The 21,185-nt window shown below is 39.3% G+C and overlaps 1 long non-coding RNA gene and 1 other non-coding gene across 2 annotated transcripts in view; one reads left to right on the top strand and one right to left on the bottom strand.

Annotated features, from left to right (window-relative positions):
• LOC145539016 (uncharacterized) overlaps positions 1–19,283 on the bottom strand; it is a 43,980-nt gene extending 24,697 nt beyond the window's left edge. The window contains exon 1 of the long non-coding RNA XR_014077506.1: positions 19,199–19,283. This is a non-coding gene — a long non-coding RNA (uncharacterized LOC145539016). The remainder of the gene's footprint in view (positions 1–19,198) is intronic.
• A 1,168-nt stretch (positions 19,284–20,451) lies between these two features.
• LOC145539953 (U6 spliceosomal RNA) lies at positions 20,452–20,558 on the top strand. The gene has a single exon (XR_014078090.1). It is a non-coding gene; the product is annotated as a U6 spliceosomal RNA (small nuclear RNA).
• The last annotated feature ends 627 nt before the right edge of the window (positions 20,559–21,185 follow it).

The raw sequence follows: 21,185 nt of genomic DNA, 5'->3' as shown, positions 1-21,185 counted from the left end.
GTTATCTCTAGCCTATGGGTAATCTCTTAAAAGCTTTTCCTCAAGGGCAAAAATTCTTCTAAGCAACACTAATTCTCATTACAGAAAATGCAAATATTAGAGTGTCTCTATGAATGGAAAAGAAAGCTGCTGTTGTTACTAATAAGCACTTGTGATGATACACTGTGGAAACTGTAAACTCTACAGTACAAGAAAGTGAAACAACCAGTGATTTAGCCTGTCAACATGGAGGCCTCACAAGTATCTAAAATTCATAGTCACCAATGCATTCATGAGCTACGTTTGTACAAAGTAATCATCATCTTATTCAAATAAAATATTTATATTTGGTTGGAAGAAGATGTAGTATGAGGGTCCCCTCTTACCCAAATAGAAAACTATCAAACTGAGATCAGAAACTCAATGTGTAAGGAGTGGAATGACTGAGCAATTGAAGTTCCCATGCCTCTGGGCAAACTGCAGTCAGGCTCTGAGCTCAATTAAAGAAAAGTTTGCCTGATTAGCAAAATCAAGTGTAAAACCATCTAACAGGGACTCTAATGTATGCTGGGTATTTTCAAATCATAAAATTCACACCATAAACTGAAGAAGGTAAAATTTAAGGGAATGTAAAATTTATCAATCTTCAAATTTTGTTACTTCAGTGTATAGAACTGAAAAGTGAAGCTACAATTTTATTCAACCCAAGCTTTGAATTTCCCGATTGAGCAATTGAATATATAAGGGAATGTTAAGCTAAAATTTTCTGTTGAGACTTTAAGACAAGTGATATGATACACAGAAACAGGTGTGGAACAAGCCTGCCTCTAGAATTTGGAATAAAATCTGTGTATATATACATTCCCAAACCTTCTCACATAAAAGGTAAAAACTGGTACTCAGGTGAGAATACATGAATGGTAAGAGAAACAGGCTTATTGCTGATACAGAGAAATGTTAGTGGTCTGCATGGAAGATCAAACCATCCATAACACTCTCTTCCTCAATCCACTTTAAAGAGGGAGACAATTTAGAAAAAAAAAACCCAAAAAGTAATGATTACAATAGCATGTGTCAAGAACTATAGAAAGAGAGAGTGGTATGGTGAAAAGAACATCTACCACAGAGCAAGGCAGTGAAAGTGAAAGTATTAGTCACTTGGTCATGTCTGACTCTGCAGCCCCACGGACTGTAGCCTACCGGGCTTCTTTGTCCATGGGATTCTCCAGGCAAGAATACTAGAGTGGGTTCCCATTCCCTTCTCTAGGGGATCTTCCTGACCCAGGAATCAAACTTTGGGTCTCCCGCATTGCAAGCAGATTCTTTACTATCTGAGCCACCAGACTTAGGTTCAAATTTTGGCTCTAATCTTAGGAAAGTGGCCTTGAGCCAGTTCTCCATCTCTGCCTCACTTATATCCCCTATAAGAATAACATTCCTCATTTAGTTCTGACCTATATGGTGTTAGCTTGTTTTAGACTGTTTGTCTTAGAAATAGTTTTGTATTTTTTAAGAGAGGAATGGATTTTTTATTACTCTACTGAGCAGTTAAAATAAATATTTTTCTCGTGACCCATCAATCAACATATAGAGTAAACAATATCATATGCTCCCAGTCAATTTGTTTACTCTGCTGTGATCTTTTTTCTTCCATTATTTCATGTTTTGTTGATCAGTGTGATCTCTTAATGGCTGATGAATAGCAAACAAATTGATAGTGTTGGAGATGTTGCAAGATGCTATGGCAGAGTTCACAACAGATGTGAAAATGCACATTTTATGATAAATGAGCACTGTCAAGAAAACTAATGGAAGTAACTAAGTAATGGTAGAATTCAGAAGTCAATCAGGGATTGATGGAGGCCCTTTGACACATGAAGGTCAATTTAAATAGCTTAGGGGGAAGTGACCAACACTTGTTTGTATAGTAGTTTGCAGAAAGTATGAGTGAGTATATGTTACAATTTCTGATTTGAAAAGAAGCAAATGGTGATTGCCAGTAGATGAGATAAGGAAAAACATTCCTATGGCCCTTTGCTGTACAGCCCTCAAATAGTCCAGATTCAGTTATCCTTTCCATGAAATGGAATAGCTCTTTACTAAATGGAATTTGTCTGCAATAATTCTTACAGCGCAGGTTGTGTGGATTAAATGAGACTAATTTAAAACCTCAAAGCAAAGACAGGAAAACCACTGTTTGCTTAGGACAAGCCTTGCTATGCTTGGAGAAAATAGTTTGTATTTTGCTTTTCTATGTCTACCAAGTAAAGAAACTGGATAACTGCATTCAGTGTGGAGAGAGAACTGCTTGAGCTAAGGATAGAATGTGAGAATACTGGATATATTGAGGCAACCGTCAGCACATTCGCATGGCTAGTCAGAGTGATGGAGTAGGATATGAGACAAGGAAAACAGACTGAATTAGAATATAAGGAGCAATGGGCCTTATTCAGAAATGATGGGAAAAGATGGTAAGTAGGAATGATCAGCTCCATGTTATGCACTGGCTATAGCACGGAAACTGTATTGAAGTCATCCCTAACAAAACAGACGTTCTGTTGACAGAGGAGGAGGGCAATGGAATTATATCCAAGTAGACATTCAACTGATAGAATTGGGAGTAATGTCTACTTGGATATAATTCCTGTACACAGTTCTCTAACTGTCCCAGGCTCTAGCAGAAAGGTCATTTGCCCATCTGAAGCCTTTGCCCTCCTCCCGTTAACAGAACATCTGTCTTGTTAGGGTTGATGATGCATCCAGTCACACACGGTCAGCTGTGACTGATGGAAGCCAATAGTGCTGGTCTCATTGCATTTTTTCACATACTTTCCCAAGTTCTCATGAAGCTAGTGGTGGCCATGTGACTTTTTCCCAGCAATTAAATTTAAAGCAAAATTCACAAGGAGGTTTCTAAGAAAAATTTTCTTCCTGTAATAGCTTGGGCTGCCATAACAAAACCCATAGACTAGGTGGCTTAAACAACAAAAATTTATTTTCTCACAGTTTTGCTGGCCAACTTGATTTCTGGTGTTAATTTGCAGATGGTTCCTTACCTGCTGCTTTCCCCTCACTGGAAACTACCTACCTGCAGATTGCTGATTACCTAAGACTGTAGATTGCTGATTACAAAAGATGATAACTGGCTAAGCCACTCTGTGTTCTGATACTTTTATGTGAAAACACTCTTATATGATATAGGTGCCTAAATCTTGTCTCCAACTTTGAAGGCAAGAATCATGTGCTTGACCTCATTCAATCTTGGACTTCAACTAACTCATTAACTGACTCCTATTTCCTGCTTCCCATGTACATTTCTCTAAATTTACCTTCAGATAACTGCATAGAAAACTTCATTCTAGTGAGCCCTGAGCACATCCTAAGGCAGAAATTGGCACCTTGCTAGAGGGAGCATGGGACCTTATTCAGCTTTGATAACATCAATTCCTTTCTTCCCTAAAGGTCGTTAAGATTGTGTCTTCCATCCTTTATAGGATTTATTTATTTTTTTTTTAATTTAATTTAATTTTTTTTTTAAGTTTATTAATTTATTTATTTTTGGCTGAGCTGGGTCTTTGTTACTACATGTGGGCTTTCTCTAGTTGTAGCGAGTAGGGGCTACTCTTCATTGTGGTGAGTGGGCTTCTCATTGTGGTGGCTTCTCGTTGCGAGTGTGGATTCATAGTTGTGACTCACGGGCTCTAGAGCACTGGCTCAGTAGGTATGGTACATGGGCTTAGTTGCTCCACGGCATGTGGGATCTTCCCTGACCAGGGATCGAACCTGCATCCCCTGCATTGGGAGGTGAATTCTTAACCACTGGACTGCCAGGGAAGTCCCCTTTATAGGATTTAATAACCCTAAAGGCAGGGACTACATCTGACTTAAACCTCTTGATCTCCCATAGTGTCTGGTTCATCTTAGATCCAAGGTGAATATTAGTTGAATGACACTGATCTTCCCATGACTTTAGACTTCCAGTGCCTTGGCTGCAACTTCCTTGAGATTTGGCCTTTTCCTTGGATGAAGTCATCTAACAGACATCTGTTAAATTAATAAATCTGTTATATTGGGAGAAAAGGTTAAGAAAATATAAAGCATTTTTGTAGCAAATATATTTAAAAAAATGTTACCAGTCGACTGAGGACACACACTCTCTCCTGAAGAGAACAGGATAGGGGGCAACAAGAGGGCAGACCCAGCTGGCTGAGGGCTCTGCTGAAAAGTCATATTGGAACAGCTGTGTATCTTTTTCTCTGACTACTGTAAGAAATTATCACAGACTGGGTGTCTTAAAATAATAGATTTTTTTTCACAGCTCCAGAAGGCAGAAGTCTGAAATCAATGTCTCCGCCGGGCTCATCCCCTCTGGAAGCACGCGGGAGAACCGCAACGTGACTCTCCTCTAGCTTCCGGTGGTTGCTGGCCATCTCGGTTTCTTGGCTTGTATGTGCATTGCTCCAGTTGCTGCCTCTGTCTTCACATGACCTCCCCTGAGTGTCTCCTCCCCTTCTCTTCTCTTCTAAGGACACTCATCATTGAATGTAAGGCCCACTCAAATCCAAGATGATCTCGTCTCGAGTGCCTTAACTAAGTTACATCTCCAAAGACCTTTCCCCCCACCCCCGCCCCAAATAAGGTCACATTGACAGGTCCCAAGTGGACATATCTTTCAGAGGTACATGATTCAACCCATCACAACTTCTTTTGTTGCCTTCCCTCCCCACAAGAAAGAATTAACAAGATTGGCTGGGAAGCAAGGGTTTTTCTTCAAAAACCATGTTTTAACAGACTTAAAGAATGAACTTACGGCTGTAAGGGGAAGGGACACTTAGGGATGGACATGTACACCCTGCTATATTTAAAACAGATAACCAACAAGGCCCTACTGTATAGCACATGGAACTCTGCTCAATGTTATGTAGTAACCTGGATGGGAGGGGAGTTTGGGGGTGGGGGGAATGGATACATATATATGTATAGCTGAGTCCCTTTACTGTTCACCTGAAACTATCACAACATTGCTAACTGGCTATACCCCAATACAAAATTAAAAGTTTAAATTTTTTTTTTTTTAAATCATGTTTTAAAGCTCTTAAGGGAAAAACTAGAAGGCTCCTGATGCTGCTGCTGCTGCTAAGTCGCTTCAGTCGTGTCCGACTCTGTGTGACCCCATAGACGGCAGCCCACCAGGCTCCCCCATCCCTGGGATTCTCCAGGCAAGAACACTGGAGTGGGTTGCCATTGCCTTCTTCAGTGCATGAAAGTGAAAAGTGAAAGTGACGTCACTCAGTCGTGTCCGACTCCCAGCGATCCCGTGGACTGCAGCCTACCAGGCTCCTCCGTCCATGGGATTTTCCAGGCAAGAGTACTGGAGTGGGTTGCCGTTGCCTTCTCCGAGAAGGCTCCTAGGATGTGACAAAGAAATAGAACCATTTCGGAAAAGGACGCCTAGCCCCTCTCAGACTCATTTCTGTAGAAACTCAACCAGGCAAGATTCTTTATTCCATAGAATAACTTTTCTATCCAAATTTATTTCACCTCCACAGCTAAGCTCCACAGATATAAATGGGCTATAGGAAAATTATGCTCTGCCCAAGCGCAAACTATCTGATGTCACTCTTTCATCTTTTAACAGAAGGAATTTTTTACACTAAAGTTCTCAAACCTGAATCTGGGGGCAATTGCTTAAATCTAAGTCTGTGGGCTGATAGTCTTGGATCTGTGTTACTATCATCCTGTGACAACACTTCTGTAATATCACCAGACACAGTTTTCTAGGTATGTTATAACTTTATTTAATAGGTCACCTCTGCTGTGTGACTTTTTTTCCTTATTAAAATTAAATTCCGTAACTTAAAAGCTATGAAATTACAGAATTCTTCAGAGAAAGAATGATTTTCCTCAAAAGGCTTTTCGTAGAAGAGAACACATTTTCCTACAACAAGCCTGACTATAACCCACAATGCATATTTATTAGGAAGAAGATTATATTAAGACTCTGATCTCTGGGGAATTCCCTGGCAGTCCAGTGGTTAGGACTAGGCGCTTTCATGCCAGGACCAGGTTCAATCCCTGGTCAGTAAGCTAAGATCCCACAGGCCATGCTGGGCCACCAAAAAAAAAAAAAAGAATGCAGTGACTCTGAGTTTACCACCATGACACAGCTGCAAATAGCCCTGACAGCTATAATATTTACTAGCTGCATTTTCTTACGGCCCAGGTAACCTATTCTTCCAGTTAAGCTGCCTACGGTCACATCATCACCCTCTGAGACTACATCAACTGACAGACACTGACTTATTTTTATAAAGACAACTGACACTTATTTTTATAAAGATTAATTAAATACAAAACTCTCAAACTATTCACCAATTCTTTTTAAATTGAAGCAAGGGTTTTTTACATCAACACTGAGAAACCAGTGTTGAGGACTAACCTGTTTATTTTACTGACATTGTTTTAACCTCTCTTCTGCCTAATTTTTTTTTTTATAAATTTATTTATTTTCTGCCTAATTTTTTTATATACATTCTGATTCCAAATACTTCTATATGGTTTATTATGAAAATAAGTAATCACTTGATCCCCCCATTATCTTCCATAGAGGCAACCATTCCCAACTATTTTGGCTTTTTCTTTTAGCATTTCTTCTTATCTCTAAATAATATATTTATAATGCCATTTAATAATATTTTCAGTTTCAGCCATTTTTTAATGTCTCTCCTATGTAGAACATAAGAATTTAGTTCCCTTTCATACTTACCCCTTCCCAAAGCACAGACTTTTCCCTTTCTTAAATCCTTCCAGGAGAGTTAACCATAATTTTAATTAAACAAGCAGTATTTGTATTATTATGACTGCATAAACAACATCTTGGAGAAGGAAATGGCAACCCACTCCAGTATTCTTGCCTGGAGGATCCCAGGGACTGCGGAGCCTGGTGGGCTGCCGTCTATGGGGTCGCACAGAGTCGGACATGACTGAAGCGACTTAGCAGCAAACAACATCTATAGCTGAGCCATGAAGCTCTTTTTAAAATACCTTTTTAATTTTATCGATATTTAATAACTATCCCTTTTTAATTAACCTGGATTTCTGTGTGCAGGCTTCCCTGGTATCTCAGACAGTAAAGAATCTGCCTGCAATGCAGGAGACAAGGGTTCAGTTCCTGGGTTAGGAAGCTCCCCTAGAGAAGGAAATGGCTACCCTCATCAGTATTATTGCCTGGAGAATTCCAAGGACAGAGGAGCCTGGCGGCCTGCAGTCCATGGAGTCACAAGAGTTGGATACCACTGAGTGACTAACATTTTCACTTTCACTTTCTGTGTACCTATCAGACTCATTTTCCTTGGTAGAAGTACATGCCTTCAGATTAATCTCCTTGCAGCGCTCTGCCCTCCTCATCCACTCTGGACTGCTCACCTCTGAGCCTGCTGCCTAGTCATCATCATAGCATCTCCCATATCCATTTTCCAGGAGATTTCCATTTGTTCTCACTTGTGTTGACTCTCCTGGATCTCATGTTTTTCTCTTCCTTAGCTCAGTTTCTCCCTTTGGAATGAAACATTTCCCCATAGCTTCCTAAGAAATGGTATACTGTAAGTTAATTTTGTAGAAACACTCATTTCTGGAAATGAACACTTTATTTGTTCACTAGATAAGTCTTGACACATCTCTCAAGACAGGTCAATTTTCACCTTCTTTAGAAAAAATTTTCTGACTGACTTCAGTAAAATGAAGCTCTCCTACCTATGCATTTCCATAACACTTCATCTATTAATTTATTCATTTATCTATCCATTCACTTCTTCATTCACACATCCAGCAAATACTGATTGAGTGATCTCATGAGCCAGGTTCTGGGATAGGCACAAAGATGAAGAGAACATCTTCATTTCATTCATTCATTCATTTCAAACATTCATTTAAGAGAACTTAAATCAAGTTTGTTCATGCAGGAGAGACCAAGAAAAGAAACTGAGAAAGAAAGACGAGTGAGAAAGGAGGCCAGTCAATCAAGGATGATGTTACAAAGAAAGGGAGGTGGAGGTAAGGATACACTGTCACTTTAGTTTGACCTCCATACAAACACAAATCCATATATGCATGCACATACACACTCACACTCACACTCATAGGATGCTCATGTGTGGTACAAACTCTGATGTTAGAATGTTAGCTTCTTTTTATGTTGAGGTTTTTGTTTTAAAGTGTTAAGCCAAATAGGAACTTCCTTGGTGGCTCGGTGGTAAAGAATCTGCATGCCAATGCAGGAGACACAGGTTCAATCCCTGGGTCAGAAAGATCCTTCAGAGAAGCAAGTGGCAAATCACTCCAGTATTCCTGCCTGGGAAATCCCATGGACAGAGGAGACTGGCAGGCTACAGTCCATAGGGTTGCAAAAGAGTTGGACACAACTAAGCAACTAAACAGCAACAAAAAGCTAAATATAATGAAAAATATGTATTAGCTATTTCTATTTTTAGCTACTTTTATTTTTAGAGAAGTCTCTATACATTTTGCATATGCAGTAAAAAATTAAACTGTGAGTTCATTACTTTCAATCATAGGTGAAGAAAATAACAAAATAGCAAAAACCAGGCTAATCTCACCTGCAGTTATGGGTCCTTCGCTGGAAAACCTACTTATTTTATCTGTGCTATTTGCCTGCCAGTACGAGTTTGTTTCAGGATTCCATCTCAGGCTCCAACCCCATTCAGTGGTTCACCGCAATTTTATCCCCTTCCAAAGCACTTCATTTTTTCACAATAAACAAAAAGATCAATTAAGAAATGCTAATTAACAGTCACAGACAAGTTAATGTTTGCAAATGTGGGAAAGGAATAGTTTGAACAAAACACAGGATATAGAATATATCAGACTGATATTTAAACACAAAGAAATTCAAAGAATGGATGGGATTTTACAATGTTGCCATAAACCATAAAACTGCAACAAATACAAGAGCTAAGGGATGAGCACCTGACCTCCAGTCAAACCGGTATCCTAACAGATTTGTTTTCCAAATGGTAAATGTCTCACATTAGCATAACAAGCAAATTAAAATAAGTTTAGTTTCCTTATTTGCAAAAGGTGGTTTTAAATAATGTTTACTATCTCTAGACTATTGTGGAGTCTTTAAACACCCTTTAAAGAAGAGTACAAAAAATGGTTGCGTTCTTCTATACCAATGATGAAAATGACAAAGCCAGTTAGAGTATCAGAATATCAATGATGAAACATTAAATGAATGTAAAAATAATCTCTCTAATCTCTTAAATTACATGGAGGAAAATTGAGTGTCAAGAAATTGTGGAGAGCCTGAGATGTTGCCCTGCTTAGTCTGCTCACAGTTTCATAAATGTGGCAGAAGACAGGAGACCCAAGTCAGAGACACAGGACATTAGTGCCCAGGGCACAGCAGGCAACGTGAACTTCATGTCCCAGTCAATTCCCATTGCTCCCTAAGTTCCATGGGGGTATGAAGATATGAACCCAGGTGGATGCTGGACATGCAGAGTATCTGTGTCACAGCTGAGGAATTTTGAGTTTAGAAAACCCTCAATTTTAGAAGAAGGATGCTAGCAAACCTGCCTAATGTTTTCCAGGAAGGAAAACCTATCTTTTTTTTTTTTTTTTTTTTAATAAATTTATTTATTTTAGTTGGGGGCTAATTACTTTACAATATTGTAATAGTTTTTGCCATACATTGACATGAATCAGCCATGGGTTTACATGTGTTCCCCTTCCTGGACCCCCCACCCACCTCCCTCCCCATCCCATCCCTCTGGGTCATCCCATTGCCCCGGCCCTGAGCCCTTGTCTCATGCATCGAACATGGAATGGTGTTCTGTTTCACATACGATAATATACATGTAGGAAAACCTATCTTTATCACTATGATCTGGAAACAAATCTGTCATCTGCACTGGAGGGAGACATTGTCTACACAAACGTCTGTACAAACATAACAAAGAAGTTAATGCCTCTTGCTCAGATGATGTGCAAAAATGTGAAAGACACATAGACAATTTTATCCCAATACTGAGATTTAGTGAGAAGAAAGAGATTGTTTAAAATCACCCATTAAAGTGCTGAGTTGCTAATTAGTACAATAAAATATGGTAGAAATATATTATTTAATATTTGATAGCCAGGTGGACACATCCTAAGGTGACACCTAATGAGTTAATCTCCTCTCTTTGCAGGAAGAACCTGTGACTCAGTTTTAACCGAATGAATATGCCAAAGGTTATAGGATGTTACTCTCATAATTAGGTTACTCTATCTATATTTTAGGAAACTCGTGGCATAGATATAGATTAGATAGACGAACATATCACCTAAAATCATATATACATGACTCTTAGCAGATCATGTCCCAGACCTGTTGGTCTGGAAAAAACAAACTGCCACACTGTAACTGTTTGTGGAAAGGTTCATGTAGTAGGAAATTATGAATGTCCTCTAGGGACAAAAGGCAGCCTCCAACCAACATCCAATAAAAAGCTGGGGTCCTCTGTCCTATAGCCAAAGGATCAGAATTCTGCCAATAACCTAAATGAGCCTGGAAGCACATTTCCCCCACTTGTACCTCCAGATGCAGCCTGGTCAACATGGCTTGCCACCTTTGTTGCTGCCTTTCAAAGCTCTAAGCAAAGGACCCAGTTGAGCTGTGCCCATAGTTTCTCTTGACCCAGAGAAACTGTAAGGTAACACATATGTGCTATCTTAAGCTGCTACATTTTTGGTGATTTGTTATGTAGCAACAGACTAATATAACAGCTTAGCACACCCCAGAATTTCATCTATTGAACACTTCTTCTTTTTTATCTCAATGAGATAGAGATCAAGTCTTCCTGAAATTTATCTTGTAACTTTTTTGGTCAATTCCTGGAAGGCTTAAACTGACCCTACTTAGATCACTGTAAGTCATTTCTTCCAACAAATATGGCTGTTTGGTGGTTTATTTATTTCACTTTACAGTCATCCCACCCAGAACAGAAACAAGATGAATAAACATCCAGCTGATTCCCCCATTTCCTTTGGTAAAACCTTATTAATTATTCAAATCCACAAAAATTTTCTCTTTATACAACCTACTTCTGTATATTAATATAAAGTTTAGCAATGTACAAAAGTAGGTTTAATACAGAGAGAATTTTTGTTCAATTTTTATTGAATCTACTTTTGTATATTACTATAAAATTCAGCAGCTTCCCAGTGTGGTGCTAGTGGTAGAGAACCCACTTGCCAATGCAGGAGATGTCAGCGATGTGGGTTTGATCCCTGAGTCAAGAAGATCCCCTGGAGGAGGGCATGACAACCCACAGGAATACAGGCAGTATTCCTGCCTGGAGAATCCCATGGACAGAGGAGCCTGGTGGGCTACAGTCCATGGGGTTATAAAGAATCGGACACAACCAAGCAACTGAGCACATAAAATTTAGCATTTACTTTTTTCTTAACAATTGCATTATTTCTCCAGCATAACTGTAGATCTTCTGTTTGTCTTAGATATTTTTATATTTCCTATAGTGTTTATAACAGTGTCAGGCGAAAAGAACATGCTCATTAAGTTCTGTTGATTGATAAACATGACCTGATTTTTCAGAAGTTCTTGCTAACAACTGAACTGCCTGGATACTGCAGAATTTACTCAGTATGAAATTTCTCCCTTACCTCTCCCATTCTGAGTTGTTTTGACTCATCCCCAAAGTGTGGGACTGAAATAACCTTTGGAAAACAATGAGGTCTTCTGTCAAAATCACTTTCTGGGTTAGTTCTATTTTCAGTCATTATGTGGCATAATGTATCCCCATGTCAGAGGGCACTTCCATCTGCATACTTAGGAGCAGTCTTTATACACAAATTAAACTAGTATTTTAACATATTTACCCTAAATATAATATTGGAATGGATAATTTTGGATAAATCATAAAAGTAGAGAAGAAAGAAATTTCAAAGATACTTCTAAAAATTCAGACTCTGCTATAAATAAATGAATAAACGTGTCTATAACTTTTGGATGCTGATAAATCTAGGTTATAATTTCATTAGCCATAATTTTAGGCCAGCTTCTTCTCATCCCTAATATTTTCTGTAATGGCAAGCAGCCAGCATTCTTGGGATGATGTATTAGAAAATTTTGCATCATAAATGTTTGCATTTCACCTCAAACTGGAATATATATGACAAGATAAAATAACAAATAGTGTCAGGTTTAGCTTTATGCCTAAGAAAGAAATAATTAGGACAAAAAGATTGGTAGCAATTGCTGTAATTCTTATATGCTTGTTCATTTTCTACAGTGACTGAAAGTGAAAGTCGTTCAGTTGTGCCCGACTCTTTGGGACCCCATAGTCCATGGAATTCTCCAGGCCAGAATACTGGAGTGGGTAGCCTTTCCCTTCTCCAGGGTATCTTCCCAACCTAGGGATCAAACCCAGGTCTCCTGCACTGCAGGTAGATTCTTTACCAGCTGAGCCATAAGGGAAGTCTACAGTGACTAGGTGGGGACAAAAGCAAAAATCCATTTACTAAAAACAACAGCACAACTTTCTTAACCTAGAAATAAGGTGCCATAGGAATATTTTCTGACCCACGCATTTTTGAGAAGTCTCTCTTCTCTCTCTCTAACACACACAGACACACATACACATACACACAATTTGAAATTTGTTTATCCTATATTTACATGAACCTATTTTAGAAAAATTTTAATTGCCACTCTGGCCTTAAACATGTAGCTACTTACTGCTTCCCTTTGTAAATAACTTTGCTAAAACAACTATTATATGGGAATTCCCTGCTGATCCAGTGGTTAGGACACGGCGCTTTCACTGCCAAGGGCACAGGTTCAATCCCTGGTCAGGGAACTAAGATCCTGCAAGCCATGAGGAGCAACTCAAACAAAACAAAACAAATGAACAAACAAAAGACTGCCATAATTCCAAATCATAAAATGTAAGTATAAAGATAGTGATAATGTTAATAACTTAAATAAGCTTTTTCCTGTTACATTTCTTTGAATGAATCACCATTCTTTTCCATGAAATTACTTGAATTTCACTTCCTCAGTGGCTTTTAGTTTTAGTTGATCCTGACTTGTTTTTGCTATCTATTTTTTAGTCTATACCAAAAGCAAAGTATTTGAACAAAGAATCTGAAAATAGTACCAAAACAAATGAATTTTCTTATGTAGAATACATTAGACAATTACTTAGTGCCTTCCTCATATTTTGTGCTCAGTATATTCTTGGAGAATAAATAATAGCAAAAAAAAAAAAAACTAGGAGAATTCATTATAAGCAGAACTGTTATACAGTAAGTGCTGGTGAAACTTTTTCAGACAAAAGGGCAATGACACCAGATAGAAACTTAGTTCTGAAGGAAGAAAAATGAAGAGCACTGGAAATGCTATTTTTTAAAAGATGATGGAGAGTTTAATACAAATATTATAATTCTGTATTTGGGGGATTACAACATAAACAGCTTTGAAATATGTGACAATAACACTACAAAGAATAAGTGAAGTAAGTAGTACTATAGGGTTATCTGATTCTGACATTACACATAACTCAGGATAAGTTATGTATTAATTTAAGGTAGACTGGGACAAGTTATAGATGCATAATGTAAACCCTAATTAACTACTAAAATATAAATGAGTATTTAAAAAGCCAATAGTGAAAAGATGGCACTACAGGAATTTCTGGGCTTCCCAAGTGGCACAGTTGATAAAGAATCCTCCTGCCAAAGCAGGAGACACAGGAGACTCAAGTTCAATTCTTGGGTTAAGAAAATCCCCTGGAGTAGGAAATAGCAACCCACTTCAGTATTCTTCCCTGGGAAATCCCATGGACAGAGGAGCCAGGCATGCTACTATCCATGGGGTCACAAAGAGTCAAGGACAGGAACAGTATGTAAACCAAGAACTTCCAGATGTACAAGCTGGATTTAGAAAAGGCAGAGGAACCAGAGATCAAATTGGCAACATCCACTGGATCATAGAGAAAGCAAGGGAATTCCAGGAAAACATCTACTTCTGCTTCACTGATTACGCTAAAGCCTTTGACTGTATGGATCACAACAAACTGTGGAAAATTCTTAAAGAGATGGAAATACCGGATCATCTTACCTGTCTCCTGAGAAACCTGTATGCAAGTCAAGAAGCAACAGTTAGAACAGGACATGGAACAATGGACTGGTTCCAACTTGGGAAAGGAGTATGACAGGCTGTATATTGTCACCCTACTTTGTTGTTGTTGTTCAGTTGCTCAGTCAAGTCTGACTCTGCAATTTCATGGACTGCAGCATGTGAGGCTTCCCTGTCCTTCACTATCTCCCAGGGTTTGCTCCACTAAGTCAGTGATGCCATCCAACCATCTCATCCTCTTTCTCCCCTTCTCCTCCTGCCATCAATCTTTCCCAGCATCAGGGTCTTCTCCAATGAGTCAGCTCTTTGCATCAGATGGCCAAAGTATTGGAGCTTCAGCTTAGCATCAGTCTTGTCAATGAATAATATTCAGGGTTGATTTCCTTAAGGATTGACTGGTTTGATCTCCGTGCTGTCCAAGGGACTCTCAAGAGTCTTTTTCTTAGTTTATATGCAGAGTACACCATGTGAAATGCTGGACTGGATAAATGACAAGCTGGAAACAAGACTGTCAGGAGAAATATCAACAACTTCGGATATGCAAACAATACCAATCTAATGGCAGAAAGCAAAGAGGAGCTAAAAAGCCTCTTGATGAGAATGAAAGAAGGGACTGAAAAAGCTGGCTTGAAATTCAACAATAAAAAAGCAAAGATCATGGCATCTGGCACCATTATTTCATGGCAAATACAAGGGGAAAAGCAGAAGCAGTGACAGATTTTATTTTCTTGGGCTCCAAAATCACTGCAGATGGTGACTGCAACCATGAAATTAAAAGATGCTTGCTCCTTGGAAAGAAAGCTATGACAAAACTAGACAGCATATTAAAAAGCAGAGACATCACTTTCCGAAAAAAGTCCACATAGTCAAAGCTATGGATGTTAGATGGAGGAGGAAATGGCAACCCACTCGACTATTCTTGCCTAGAGAATCGTGTGGACAGAGGAGCCTGGTGGGCTGCTGTCTATGGGGTCGCACAGAATTGGACATGACTGAAGCGACTTAGCAGCAGCAGCAGCATGGATGTTAGAGTTGGACCATAAGGAAGACGGAGCACCGAAGATTTGATGCTTTTGAATTGTGGCTCTGGAGAAGACTCCTGAGAGTCCCTTGGACAGCAAGGGGATCAAACCAGTCAATTCTGAAGGAAGTCAATCCTGAATATTCAGTGGAAGGACTGATGCTGAAACTGAAGCTCCATACTTTGGCCATCTGATGACAAGAGCCAAAGTCCTTTTTTCATTGGAAAAATGAGAAATTGGAATCTTTCTCCTGATGCTGGGAAAGATTGAGGGCAGGAGGAGAAGGAGGCAACAGAGGATGAGGTGGTTGGATGGCATCACCGATTCAGTGGACATGAGTTTGAGAAAATTTCTGGAGACTGTGCCTGGCATGCTGTAGTTTATGGGGTCACAAAGAGTCAGACAAGACTTAGTGACTAAACAACAACAACACATAGGAATTTCTAACACTTATACCCTCCCCAAAACTATATTGAACAACCATATGGTAAGATACATACTAATATTACACACTGTTCCTGAAAAACAGAGAAAGATAGAATGCATCCCAAGTCATTTTATAAGACCAGCATAGTGCTCTCATAAACATACACATAAAAATCCTTAAAAAAGAAAAGCAAATTATAATCAGCAATATATAAAAAGGATTCTATATCATGATCTAATTGGAGTTATTCTAAGAATACAAGGAAGGTTTAACACTTTAAAATCAAAAAGAGAGAGATAAAAATTATCATCTCAACAAATACAGATAAAAACAGTTGACCAAATTCAGCAACCATTTGTGACTAAAAAGCAAAAACAAAAATTCAAAGCAAAGTGGTGTGGTGATAGGAGGAAATACTCTAACTTTGCTAACAGGATTATGCCAGCCTTAAAACAAGACAAATTTATTATCTTACAGTTCTGGAAGTCGAAACCCAAAATGAGTCTCACAGGGCTAAAATCATGGTGCTGTCACCAGATTGAGTTCCTTCCTCAAGACACTGTATGAGAATCTATTCACTCACCCATTCCAGACTCTAGAGGCTGCTCACCTTCCTTGGTGTATGGTTCACTTCCATCTTCAAGTTAGCAATGACCAGTCAATTCTTCCTTACACTGCATCACTCCGACTCTGACTCTAACTCTCTTTTCCATATCTAAGAACTCTTGTGATTACACTGAGTCCAAATGGTTAATCCAGGAGAATCTTAAGGTCAACTGATTAGCAAACTTAATTCCATCTACTACATTAATTCCTGGGGATTAGGACATAGACATCTTTGGGAAACCACCATTTTACCTACCACAACCTGAACGTCCACATACTATCAACTTTTCATTGTTGTTTAGTCGCTAAATCGTGTTCAACTCTTTGGGACACCCTGGACTGTAACCTGTCAGGCTCCTCTGTCAATGGGATTTCCTAGACAAGAATATTGGAGTGGGTTGCTATTTCCATCTCCAGGGGATCTTTCTGATCCATGGGAAATCAAAATCTCCTGCTTGGCTGGCGAATTCCTTATCACTGAGCCACCACAGAAGACCCACTATCAATTTACCCCCTGGATTATTTCAGAGAAGATCCCAGATATTACACCATCTCATTCATAGCTATTTCAGTATGTATTTTTAAAAGATAAGAATTGTTTTTAAAAAGAAACAATCAGAACTTTCCTGGCAGTCCAGTGGTTAAGAATTCACCTTGCAATGCAGGGGACACGGGTTTGATCCCTGGTAGGGAACTAAGATCCCACATGCTGAGCAGCAACTAAGCCCAAGCTCCACAACTAGAGAATCTGCACAGCAATTAAAGAACCTGCATGCTGCAACTGGAGACCTGATGCAGCCAAATAAGTAACTATTTTTTAAAAAAGAAAACAATCACACCTAAAAAATAATAATGATTTCTTAAGTATCCAGTCATTATTTAAATTGGACTTCCCTGGTGGCTCAGCCAGTAAAGAATCTGCCTGCAATGCAGGAGACCCGGGTTCAATCCCTGGGTTGGGAAGATCCACTGGAGAAGGGAATGGCAACCCACTCCAGTATACAAGCCTGGAGAATTCCATGGACAGAGGAGCCTGGTGGGTTACAGTTGAACGGGGGTACAAAGAGTCAGATATGACTGAGCAACTAACACTTTCAACACTTCCATAATTTTTAAAACACTTTACAGCTTATTTGAAAGAGAATTCAAATAAGATCCATACATGACATCAAATAATATTTGATTAAAAGAATAACATTTCTGAGGACTCCTAACATTACTTTAAATCACTTAATTATATTGTCAAATACATACAAACATGAAACTGAATATAAATTATTCATGTGTATCTCTCATGTACCTACAGAAAAGAAAATATTCTTGAAGCTAAGCTGTGGACCCAGTTTGAGAAGTGTTATTTCTATATCACTGTACACAAAGCTCATTTTAAAGTTAGTTGTATCATGTCCTGTGACAGTACTTCATTGTTGCCCAAAACTGTTGCTTAATTTCATCATTTAATTACCATTCTTCAGTAACATTTTTGCAATCTCTGTTTACAAGTCACTTTTCCTGGACTTCTGTAGTGGCTCAGTTGGGAAAGAATCTGATTACAATCCTGGAGACCCGGGTTTGATCCCTGGTTAGGGGAGATCCCCTGGAGAAGGAAATGGCTACTCACTCCAGTATTATTGCCTGGAGAATACCATGGACAGAGGAGTTGGGCAGGCTACAGTCCATGGGATCTCAAAGAGTTGGACATGACTGTGAGACTAACTTTCACTTTTTCCTAGGTAGGGAAACACAAAGGTGAAAAAATAACTTGGTCAATTGCTTACAACAGATTTTTCAAAAAGTTATGTGTATTATCAAAACAACTATAATGTAAGCTATGTGAAGGTGGGAGCCAGGTCTTACTAATCTTCATGTTTCCCAGGGACTCAACAAAATGCTTTCAAAAAGTTGGTACTCAATCAGTATTCAATAATTGATTAGACTTGAAAGCCTATATTCAATTGCTCAGTTAAATTTGGCAGACAAACCTGGAGAGAAAGAACTGTGCCACCATTCTCTTTTTCATTCTATATGAAGAAGCAGTGAGTGCGTTTGTTTGCATGTTGGCAATTACGATGAATAGAAGGGTGCTTGGTGATAGTGATGGTGCAACAGCCACTGTGGCAATCTGGAGCTGAGCAAGTTATAAAGCTGACCTCAGCAGGTGCAGAGCTTCACCAGTCAGCATAATAGATGGATAGCTATTATGGCTCAACAGTGATAGATGAAATTTGCTCAGAATAGCGCAACACATTCAGTTCTTTGGGGATCATGAACATTTATCACTGATGATTAATCCTTTCATGAGTCCATTTAGAGGTTAACAGAGCTCCTTTATTGCATTTTTGTTACCTGTCTATCAGTCCCACCATGCCACACATTCAGCGAATGTTTACTTTCTGGGACCATGCTATGTATATAACTGAAATGAAAGTCGTTCAGTCATGTCTGACTCTTTGTGACCCCATGGACTATACAGTCCATGGAATTCTCCAGGCCAGAATACTGGAGTGGGTAGCCATTCCCTTCTCCAGGAGATCTTCCCAACCCAGGGATCGAACCCAGGTCTCCCGCATTGCAAAAGGATTCTTTACTGGCTGAGCCACCAGGGAAGCCCACAGATCTTGAGTATTTAATCACAGAACTACATGGCAGATTTCTCCCAGTTCCAAGGACTATCTCACAATCTATTTTCCAGCATGTGCATAGTCCTCATTATATCTTCTACCATATAAACTTCTGGCTTATGTCTTCAGACAACCTGGTACAAATTTCCATATAATATCTGAGAGAGATTAGACATTAATATATGCTAATATATTTTTAAATAATAGATTAATGTTAATTCTCAAAGGGAAAATCTCAGAGAGGGTACATTAAGAGAATGCAGGTGAGTTTTGAACACATGGCACATGCTGGTACCATCCAAGAGGGTAGGTAAAATTAGGTGACCTTGGGGAGAATAGGACAAAAAAGACACTAAAAAAATAAGAGCTATATTACACTTACATAAATCTGGGGTGTTCTATTCATGTCCATATTCATCCTGGCTACACTGTAAATCCTTTAAAGGTGGAGATCAGATTATGCACCTCTTTACATTCCAACTATAGAACTCTGTGTACTTCATAGACCAACATCATTGCCATCACCTGGGAGCTTATTAGAAATGCAGAACCATAGCCCTCACCCCAGACATATTGAATCAGAATCAGTACTAAAAAAACTCCAGGTGATTTCAATGTACATTAAAGTTTAAGAAACATTACGGTATTAGCATAGGGTTTCCCAAGTGGCGCTAGTGGTAAAGAATCCACCTCTCAAGGGAGGAGTCATAAGAAACTCGAGTTCAGTCCCTGGGTTTGGGAAGGTCCCCTGGAAGAGCTCATGGAGAGAATCCCATGGACAGAGGAGCCTGGTGGGCTACAGTCCATAGGGTTGCAAAGAGTCAGACATGACTGAAGCAACTTAGCACTACCCACAGTACTAGCCTTATACACCTTAAGATTCAATACATGTGTTAATTACTCTCAAAAAACAAAGGCTTCATAACATGTTAAAAATACCAGGTGTGAAGGTCTGAGAGAGAAAATATGTGAAAACAGTTTGAGATAGAAAGATAAAAAGCATGCATACACCAGGAATATTATACTTTTGGGGGGAACCTGCCATAATTATATGCCAAAAGAATAGGGTATTCTAGAGGATCTTCCTTCAAAGTAAGATGTTTGCCTCTGGATGTGTGCAAAACAGTCCAACTGGGTATAGGCATAAAATTTTAGAATTTTTATTTTTAAAAGGAGCTATCCATGTGTCTGTGCTAAATTGCTTTAGGCATGTCTGGCTCTTTGTGACCCTATGGAACACAGCCTGCCAGGCTCCTCTATCCATGGGATTCTCCAGGCAAGAATAATGGGGAAAAAAAAAAAAAAGAATACTGGAGTGGGTTGCCATTCCCTTCTCTAGGGGATCTTCCTGACCCAGGAATCGAACCTGAGTCTCTTATGTCTCCTGTACTGGCAGGCAGATTCTTTACCACTATTTACCACTAGCACCTTAATATTCAGGTTGGCACTGTTACCTATGCTCAGTATGCCAGACAGTTTGTGAGATCAGCAGCAGTGCTCTCGGTCTACTGAAATTTTCTGCAGTTTATGTGTGCCTTTAAGCGACTGTAATTAAATGAACAAACAATTTTAAAAGATTCCTTCAAGGGATACACAAGGAAAGCAATGGCAAAAAAAAAAAGTTAGAAAAAAAAGGTGCTCACTTCAGCAGCACATATACTAAAAGTGGAACGATACTGAGAAGATTAGCATGGCCCCTGTGCAAGGATGACACGCAAATTCATGAAGTGTTCCATATTTTTTAAGGAAGCTGTGGTACATACACACAATGGAATATTACTCAGCCATTAAAAAGAATGCATTCGAATCAGTTCTAATGAGGTGGATGAAACTGGAGCCTGTTATACAGAGTGAAGTAAGCCTGAAAGAAAAACACCAATACAGTATGCTGCTGCTGCTGCTAAGTCGCTTCAGTCGTGTCCGACTCTGTGCGACCCCATAGACGGCAGCCCACCAGGCTCCCCCGTCCCAGGGATTCTCCAGGCAAGAACACTGGAGTGGTTGCCATTTCCTTCTCCAATGCACAAAAGTGAAAAGTGAAAGTGAAGTCGCTCAGTCGTGTCTGACTCTTAGCAACCTCATGGATTGCAGCCTACCAGGCTCCTCCATCCATGGGATTCTCCAGGCAAGAGTACTGGAGTGGGGTGCCATTGCCTTCTCCCCAATACAGTATACTAACACATATATATGGTATTTAGTCAATCGGTAAAGATAACCTTGTATGCGAGACATCAAAAGAGACAGATAAATAGAACAGTATTACGGACTCTATGGCAGAGGGTGAGGATGGGATGATATGGGAGAATGGCATTGAAAAATGTAAATTATCATATGTGAAACGAATCGCCAGTCCAGGTTCGATGCATGAT

This window comes from Giraffa tippelskirchi, chromosome 2 (assembly GCF_054371585.1).
Source record: "Giraffa tippelskirchi isolate mGirTip1 chromosome 2, T2T-mGirTip1v1.2.pri, whole genome shotgun sequence".
Classification (NCBI taxonomy): domain Eukaryota; kingdom Metazoa; phylum Chordata; class Mammalia; order Artiodactyla; family Giraffidae; genus Giraffa; species Giraffa tippelskirchi.
The sequence above is the reverse complement of the archived record's forward strand: the minus strand, read 5'-3'. Positions and strand labels throughout refer to the sequence as shown.